At 41.6% G+C, this 8,383-nt stretch overlaps 1 long non-coding RNA gene across 2 annotated transcripts; it reads right to left on the bottom strand.

Annotated features, from left to right (window-relative positions):
* Positions 1-4,366: 4,366 nt before the first annotated feature.
* Positions 4,367-8,153, bottom strand: LOC149501603 (uncharacterized). 2 transcript variants are annotated; one of them, XR_016324048.1, is made up of 2 exons: positions 7,048-8,153; positions 4,367-6,942 (listed from the first exon to the last, which is right to left on the bottom strand). It is a non-coding gene; the product is annotated as an uncharacterized LOC149501603 (long non-coding RNA). The 2 variants fall into 2 exon arrangements; XR_016324047.1 differs by having other exon boundaries at positions 7,113-8,153.
* Positions 8,154-8,383: the final 230 nt, after the last annotated feature.

Below are 8,383 nucleotides of genomic sequence, written 5' to 3'. Positions count from 1 at the left end.
CGGCAGATGTACCACAAACACAGGCCGCGCGAACAATGGCCGGGCTAACAAAAGCCGGGCGAACAAAGACCGGGCGATCGAGTGGACGATGAGCACGTCCGCACGTGACGGGTGCCTCTATCGGAATGATCAATGTTTCGAGCAAAGGCGTTGCTATTTATAGGCACTGTACCCACAACATTATTATAAAATTCGTGTTTCCTAAATTAACACTTAAAGTCTTTGAACGATGTTCTCTCGACGAATGACAACCGACAAATGCGCGGGTGACGGAGCTGCGCGCCGGTTTTATACCCTTTTTGTAGGGTATTCCTTACAGTACAATGATAATAATTTTATATGTACAAATTATTATCATAGATAAAAATGTGAACTTATACAAGTGCCTCACCTATTTACCTATTTATACCGTTAATATATTATAGCGGTAAACTAGAACGTTCCACAAATTTACACACAGGGCTCAGTATTTGACTGAATAACCACCTAACGCATCAAGTGAACATTTCACAGGCCATTAGTCATTGTCAATGCCCGTTTTATTATTATTTTCAAGGTGACTGCACAAACATAACTATAGCAGATAATAATTGGAACGATCGGCATTCAATCGAAATGCAATCCACTATCTTAACAAACACCTGTCTCTCCATAGCTATCATTGATACAGTATAATAATTAATTTTACTAAAGAGTACACTTCATTTGATCAAGTATTTTTTGGTAAAGTTTTAATATTATTTTTTTTGCTTAGATGGATGGACGATCTCACAGCCCACCGGTGTTTAGTGGTTACTGGAGCCCATAGACAGCTACAACGTAAATGCGCCACCCACCTTGAGATATAAGTTCTAAGGTCTCAAGTATAGTTACAACGGCTGCCCCACCCTTCAAACCGAAACGCATTACTGCTTCACGGCAGAAATAGGCAGAGTGGTGGTACCCACTCGCGCGGACTCACAATGAGTCCTACCACCAGTAAAGAACTAAGTAATAAATTTCAACTAAATATTTAAAGCAACGGATAAATGATAATCGAAGGCAGACGAGCTAAGAGCAAACCTGATGGTAAACAGTTACCATCGCCCAAGGACTTCAGCAAACCCACGAGCCAGACAAGCCACTGCCTACAGCAGTCCTTTTCACCCCAAATTTATAAACAACCTTCTCCTTAATTTCTATCGTGAGGACTGGTGAGCTACCCTATCCTACCGTAAAACCATGATGCTAGTTCAAAGATAAGCATTTCTCTGATGTCACAATGACGTAATGTATCTGCGATAATTCAACTGGTAAGGTTGGTGATTATAGTCCTATGAACTTTTTGTTATTGCTCTTGTAGGCAGACGAGCATATGGCCAACCTGATGGTGAGTGGTTACCGTCACCCGTGGACATCGGCAATACTAAGGACACAGCCAAGCCGCTCCATAATTCTAAGATTTATGCATCTATATACTGTATGCTGTTATGGATTCCTTTTTGATTTATTGATTTTAAATTTTCTATTATCCCGAAAACACTACGAACCTCTTCATTTTTGCTTTGATCGTCTTTAAGCCGACTGTTCAGAGATATCGCGATCTCGTTTCGATGCTGTAAGTCATTTAAGATAGGATTAAAAGTAAGTACGAAAGTATTATATCAAAGCCATACAGGCATTAGACGATAATGTCAGATTGCAGTGAATCAGACCCTACAATCGTTTCAAGTAGTTCAGCTTACTATTGAAAGGCACCTGCGTCTTTACACCTCGGGGGATATCCGTAGTGGTATTATCAGCATAGTGAGTATTCTACTTATTTCTTATGTAAATAATCAGTATTCGTATATTCGTTTTCGAAATTCTTTTATATTACGTCGACGTTATTTCGTCTTTTTACTGGTGGTAGGACGTCTTGTGAGTCTGCACGGGTTGGTAACACCACCCCGCCTATTTCTGCCGTGAAACAGTAATGCGTTTCGGTTTGAAGGGTGGGGCAGCCGTTGTAACTATACTGAGACTTCAGAACTCATGTCTCAAGTTGGGTGGCGCATTTACGTTGTAGATGTCTATGGGCTCCAATAACCACTTAACACCAGATGGGGTGTAAGCTCGTCCATCCATCTAAGCAATAAATAAATAAATAAAACCGAAATTCAGATACTTCTATATTTTCTTCGTGCGACTGAAACAGATTACTTCGTCACATAAAAGATTATACAATTTATAATTAAACTGTGGCATAAAATATAGTGACAGTAATTAGACTTTGTCCGCACAAAGCTGCACCTTATACAAAAGAATAGCGATTTTTTTAATTAAATTAAAAATTCTCTATACCAAATTCGGTTTTTCTGTATTCAACTCCCGAGTCTAGTTTATTGAATCAACTTCCAATTTCGTTTCCAGTTCACGCAAATAAACAAAAACCTTAATCCCGACGGTAATGGTTGCCGTCAGTACCGCCAGTCAGGTAGACGCGATGGAAAATCGATAGCTATTAACCCCGCTGGAAGGCACGGTGCACTACTGAACATTATCTGATTGATATTAAAAGTAAATCGTGGCAGGAACGTAGCAAGTAATGAGATTTACTTGAAATGGTCCTCAATCTTACTTGTTTTTTATGTCTTAATGGATGAAGGAGCTCACAGCCCAGCTGGTATTAAAATGTTACTGGATCCAACGACATAGCCTCATTGTCGAAGTCTCAATTATGTAACAGCTATCAACATCCTAAAAAGGCCACATGAATACGTTCGGAAAATGGCAGAGTGATGGTACCTATCCGCGCATACATTCAATACGCTTCTACCACCAGCTACTGCTAATGATGAATTACTTATTCCTCTAGGTGAAAAAAGAGCTAAATAGGTTTGCGTCACTAGTGTTTGCCAGAGATATTGGTCGTCGTCTATTGTCAAGTGTTGCGACTATGCCGAGGTCAAATCTTGCAGGCATCTTAAAAATAGCATTATCACGATGAGACTTCTATGATCTCCATAAAGTCATTAGTCTTCTGCCCATACATGCTAATAAAGAATACAGAAAAATATATCGCACCTTTAGAATTGAAGTTACTTAGTCCAAAATTCTTGTTTTTTGGTAAACGCCCAAAAATGTAATTGAGAAATTGTAAATTTTCAGTTTTGTTTTTAACATTTAAGCTTTAAACCGCATACCTTAAAGCTTAAGGTGTGCGCTTGATTTAAAAGTGACGGAAAGTGTACTTCGTTCTTTTCTAAGTAAAACTTAAATGTTATTTTTAATTTAGTTTTTTTTTTTATTATAACCTGATAGAATGCATGTTTATAAATAGTTCAAACTGTAAACTGAATTTCCTTAACATTTTTTGGTAGCCACTTCATTTCTAAAGGTGCGATATCGATTAGCATAGCCGAATGCTAGACGCTCGATGTACAATACTTCAGATATATCAAGTACAGATAGTTAAGTACAGATTTAAAAAAAGTAAATAGTGAAATGCCTTCCAATCTTTTTTGATTTACCCTTGTAAGCATACGTATATGCCCCACCTGGTGGTGAGTTACTGTCGCTGATGGACGTCAGCAATGCCAAGGGCACACCCGCGCCACTGTCTACCGTTTAAACAAGATCCATTTCTAAGTCAAATCCACGATCACTTTATATATACCAAAAATTCTGTAATATTATGTCAATTGTTTTTAAAAAACTTTCGCATACAATCTCCTTATGTAACATACATTTATTTACTTTGAAAACATTGTTCCGAACATAACGAACCCAAGAGCAAACCGTCTACCGCAAAAACAAGTCAAAAAGCGATTTGTAAGTATCAAAGAGCGTATAAACTATAACTTAGAGACATACGATATATTTAACTTCCACGTCATTAAGCAATAAGTTATTTGAGCGAAGCCGAATTCGAGTACGAAATCATTGTTATTGTTATTATATGTTCGTATATAAGTCTATCGGAGGCTATATAATATGTTATGGGAATATATATGGGTATGGTCTAAAATAAATCACCAAATTTATGATGGATAATTATTTCTTGTTCGGTTCTTACTGTAGATACGCAATCGTCGCAATACATATCGTCTTGTTACATGAAACGGAAGTCGTAATGTGAGTACATCTCTGTTCAATCACCGTCAATTTATTGTCACTGTAAAACTCTTTACACAAAAGAGAAAGTAAATTATAAATAAATACATAAAAGTTTAGAATAAAATCACACACGATGATCTAGCCTCAAACTAGAATTCCCTGTACATTGTGGAAGGCAGAGACTGACATACATATATTTTATATGCATATATTAAATATTGTAGGTATTGTATATGTAAGCTTGAGGGTAGATATTATCTTGTTGAACACCAAGTAAAACGAAGTCACCTTTGGTTTCTGATTTAATCAACAATATGTTAACTTGACAATTCACTTTAACACTTGTCCAACTTTAACCAGTACGTACAACAGTCACTGAATCACACAACGTAACAACGATATAGTAAGTGCACCGGGCAAACGCAGTCGAACGAATGTTCATTTCAAGGCACGTTCCGCCTTTTTATACTAGCCGGCGCAGCTGGCTTATGAGTCACTTCTGTTGCAGCTGTTGTTTACGAGTGGAACGACACGGCCGGCGCGCCTCGCTTGTGTGAGTCACTCCTATTGCACGTGCTGTATAACATAAATATCGTTAACGCCGTCACGGCCATACTGACGTGCGCTCGTCCTCGTGCGCGCATTCTTATGGTATGTCTGTGAACAACAAACGTGTTCGTTCATCCTGACATTAACGGATGCAACTTAAAACGTGGTCTATGATATTAACAATCTAGTACGGTTCGGTTCGCATAATTCTTCAGAAAATCCTATACTGGCTATAAATAACCTTCAGACTGCTTACATACCTGGGCCAGTTCATTTAAAACTCTTCAGGTATGTAAGTATGTCCCTTTTAACTTAGACCGGAATTGTTATCCCTTCAGTTTTTCGAACTGGACCGGATAATGCTAGACCGAATCGCAATCCCTGTAGCTAATTGTTGTGGCTAATCTGGATGAAAATCCCTATAGCCAAGCCATTGGACCGGACAGACCCTTCAATGACTTCACACCTTTTTTTTTTTTTTTTTTTTTCCTCTTTTTTTTTTGCTAGTCCGGATTAACATCTCTCTAGCCACATACAATTCTCTTTTTTTTTTTTTTTTTTAATCTGCGTGTACGGTAGCGTTTGTTAAAACATTTCTTAAACCAGAACATTTATACGGAATTTCTTCAGAAATAGTGCGAGACCGACCATCGTTTTCTACATTTCCAACACCTGCACCTGAGGTGCCTGAGCTTACAGACATTGTATCACTACCCACAGACTATGTTTGCTGTATCGCTATTTGCGGACAAAAATGTCGCTTCTATTGTCAGTGATAGAGTCGTCATCATTAAGATCAGTTTCACGAACAAGATTAATTAACCCATCTGTGTACGCCGTCACGTCATCGTCACTATAATTTTCAGAAATTTCTAGTAGGCCTGACGGGCCTCGAGGTACTTCGCGTAAGTTTTCATGGGGAACTTTGTACACTAGAACCATTTACATATCTCAACTTATACCTATCGTTTTCCAAAACTGCAGATGATTGAAAGATTACTGGTGGCCCGGAGGCCTTTCCTGCTTCACCAGGACGGGTGGGCGAGCAAAGGCTCAGCCAAGAGGGGTGGGATTTGCTAACAACTGCCCGAGCGCCTCCGCAGGAGACCTAACAACTCAAGAGCAATTGCTTCGCGAATGAATCTACTGCCGGATCGGAATCGCGACCCACTGAGAAGATCCGGCGAGAAACTCAGTGGGCTGATGCATGGGTTAGGTTGCACGTCGACCTCTTTGTCGAGTTCGACGAGTACGATTACTGGGGTTCCTCAGCCTGCTCCTAGTGTTAGAGCTGAAGGTATCTAATGCAAGAGTTATTGGATCTGATGGATCCGTAAGGACGTGTCTAGGGTGACTACGGTGATTTGTTCATGAAACCGCTTACCATTGAATAAATTACTATGGCTTTGTTTTATAAGACTACAGTCTGACCCTGAATGGAACATAAAGGGGGAGCCAAAACCACTTATCTGTAACACACTGAAGCTCTGGAACACACGTTGACGTCTCTGGTTGGACCTGCCACAGCACCTGGAGCAGTGTCGTTTTTCTTCTTGTAGCGCATGGAACACCCAGAAGCTACATGGCTCGCATCACCGCACACGTAACAGCCGACTTGCAGGCGAGAGCCGGGCGCCCACGGATGAGGAGGTTGTTCAGGTTTTGCAGGCTGTATTTTTGTGAGGCAAGTAGCAGCTCGAGCCTTAAGCGAATGTGTGAGAGTCAAAATTAAATCGACACCATCCAATACTTCAACTACTTTAAACGGCCCTTTAAACTTCGTATCTAATTTAGTTTGATTATGCTCTTCGTATTAATGTGTGGACGAGCTCACAGCCCACCTTGTGTTAAGTGGTTACTGGAACCCATAGACATCCACAGCGTAAACGCACCACACACCTTGAGATAGAAGTTCTAAGGTCTCAGTATAGTTACAACCGCTGCCCCACCCTTCAAACCGAAAAACACCACTGCTTCACGGCAGAAATAGGCAGGGTGATGGTACCCGTGCGGTCGATGGCACTATACGGAGCACCCGTCTGGTGCCACGTCCTTACCCACGAGAACGTCGCCGCGCTGCGACGCCGGCAGCGCGCGATCGCAGTTATTCAATGATACCTCACAGTCTCCTACGAGGCGGCGCGCCCTAGCGCAAGTGCAGCCGTAGCGCGGGGGCTCCAATATCGGCAGTCCGTGCTGGAGGCGTGGTCTCGTCGTTTGGCGGACCCGTCAGCCGGCCTCCGTACCGTCGAGGCGATCTGCCCGGTTCTCGCGGACTGGGTGGGCCGCGACCGCGGAAGTCTCACCTCCGGCTACCTGTGCAGACTCACAAGACATTTTACCACCATGCAAACTTCTTACCGCAACAAATCTTACCAGCCACCACGCAAACTATAATTTTACGGGTTCCACCTCTCTTACACGATGTTACTCCCACACTGAGGAAGCCAACCGCGAACACATGTCAAGCACGCACAAGCACGCACTTCACCGGAAAAACCTGCATCCGCCAGCGGAACCCGAACACCGCCGCATCGCCAGACACGAACGCACCGGACGTCTTATCTTACAGGTCACGACGACTTCAGATGTGTCAATTTTTCTTCCCCACGGAAACTTGCTTGCTTTCTTGTTTGCTTGCTTGCTGGAGCCCGAAGTCATCGAACGTGTAGTGTTATTGGTATTGAATCGAGTAGATTCTAAAATTTCAGCGACAATTCACAGTCTCATGTCCTGGTTTACTGTACTAGTGCCATGTAACTCTAGCAGTAGTCATTGGCTTAAAAACGATTCGTGTCGGAACTACCCACTCGTCATGACAGATCCATTATTGCGATCGAAGTTTCACTTGAGATTTGCACTTGCCTTAATTTCTTGCAATAGCTTGTTACGTGTTGTATTTCCGTTAGTAAATGCCATGTGATGAAGTCGACAGTCAAACTGGGCAACATGAGCCAGAACGTAAGATGTGACGATTTCTTCGTGGCTCAGATCTTCCATCGAGGTAACAGAGACGTTATTACACGACTTACGTATGCTGCATTCACGCTCTTGTGGCGTACCACTACTAGTATTCTGATCTGCATCATGTTTTTTTTGCTGTACTTCGAACATGTTCAAACACGTCACGCCAGTGAGAGTAGAGTCCTGATCTCACTTCTGATGTAAGCTTGAGGGTAGATATTATCTTGTTGAACACCAAGTAAAACGAAGTCACCTTTGGTTTCTGATTTAATCAACAATATGTTAACTTGACAATTCACTTTAACACTTGTCCAACTTTAACCAGTACGTACAACAGTCACTGAATCACACAACGTAACAACGATATAGTAAGTGCACCGGGCAAACGCAGTCGAACGAATGTTCATTTCAAGGCACGTTCCGCCTTTTTATACTAGCCGGCGCAGCTGGCTTATGAGTCACTTCTGTTGCAGCTGTTGTTTACGAGTGGAACGACACGGCCGGCGCGCCTCGCTTGTGTGAGTCACTCCTATTGCACGTGCTGTATAACATAAATATCGTTAACGCCGTCATATATATTATATTAATATAATATGTAATTTAAAAACAATAGCTGATAAAGAACAAACAAACAACAATGTTTGTGGACGTGGGAACGGAACTCACGACCATCAATCCAGCTGTCAGAGGCTCAATACAGTGCCACCGAGTCAATTGCAAAACAAAAAAAAAACTTCAATGAGTTTCCTTAAACTATAAACTCAGTACACACACCACTGTTAGTAGTAGGAAT

This window comes from Bombyx mandarina, chromosome 13 (genome assembly GCF_030267445.1).
Source record: "Bombyx mandarina strain Sakado chromosome 13, ASM3026744v2".
NCBI lineage: Eukaryota > Metazoa > Arthropoda > Insecta > Lepidoptera > Bombycidae > Bombyx > Bombyx mandarina.
This window is presented reverse-complemented; position numbering and strand designations above follow the sequence as displayed.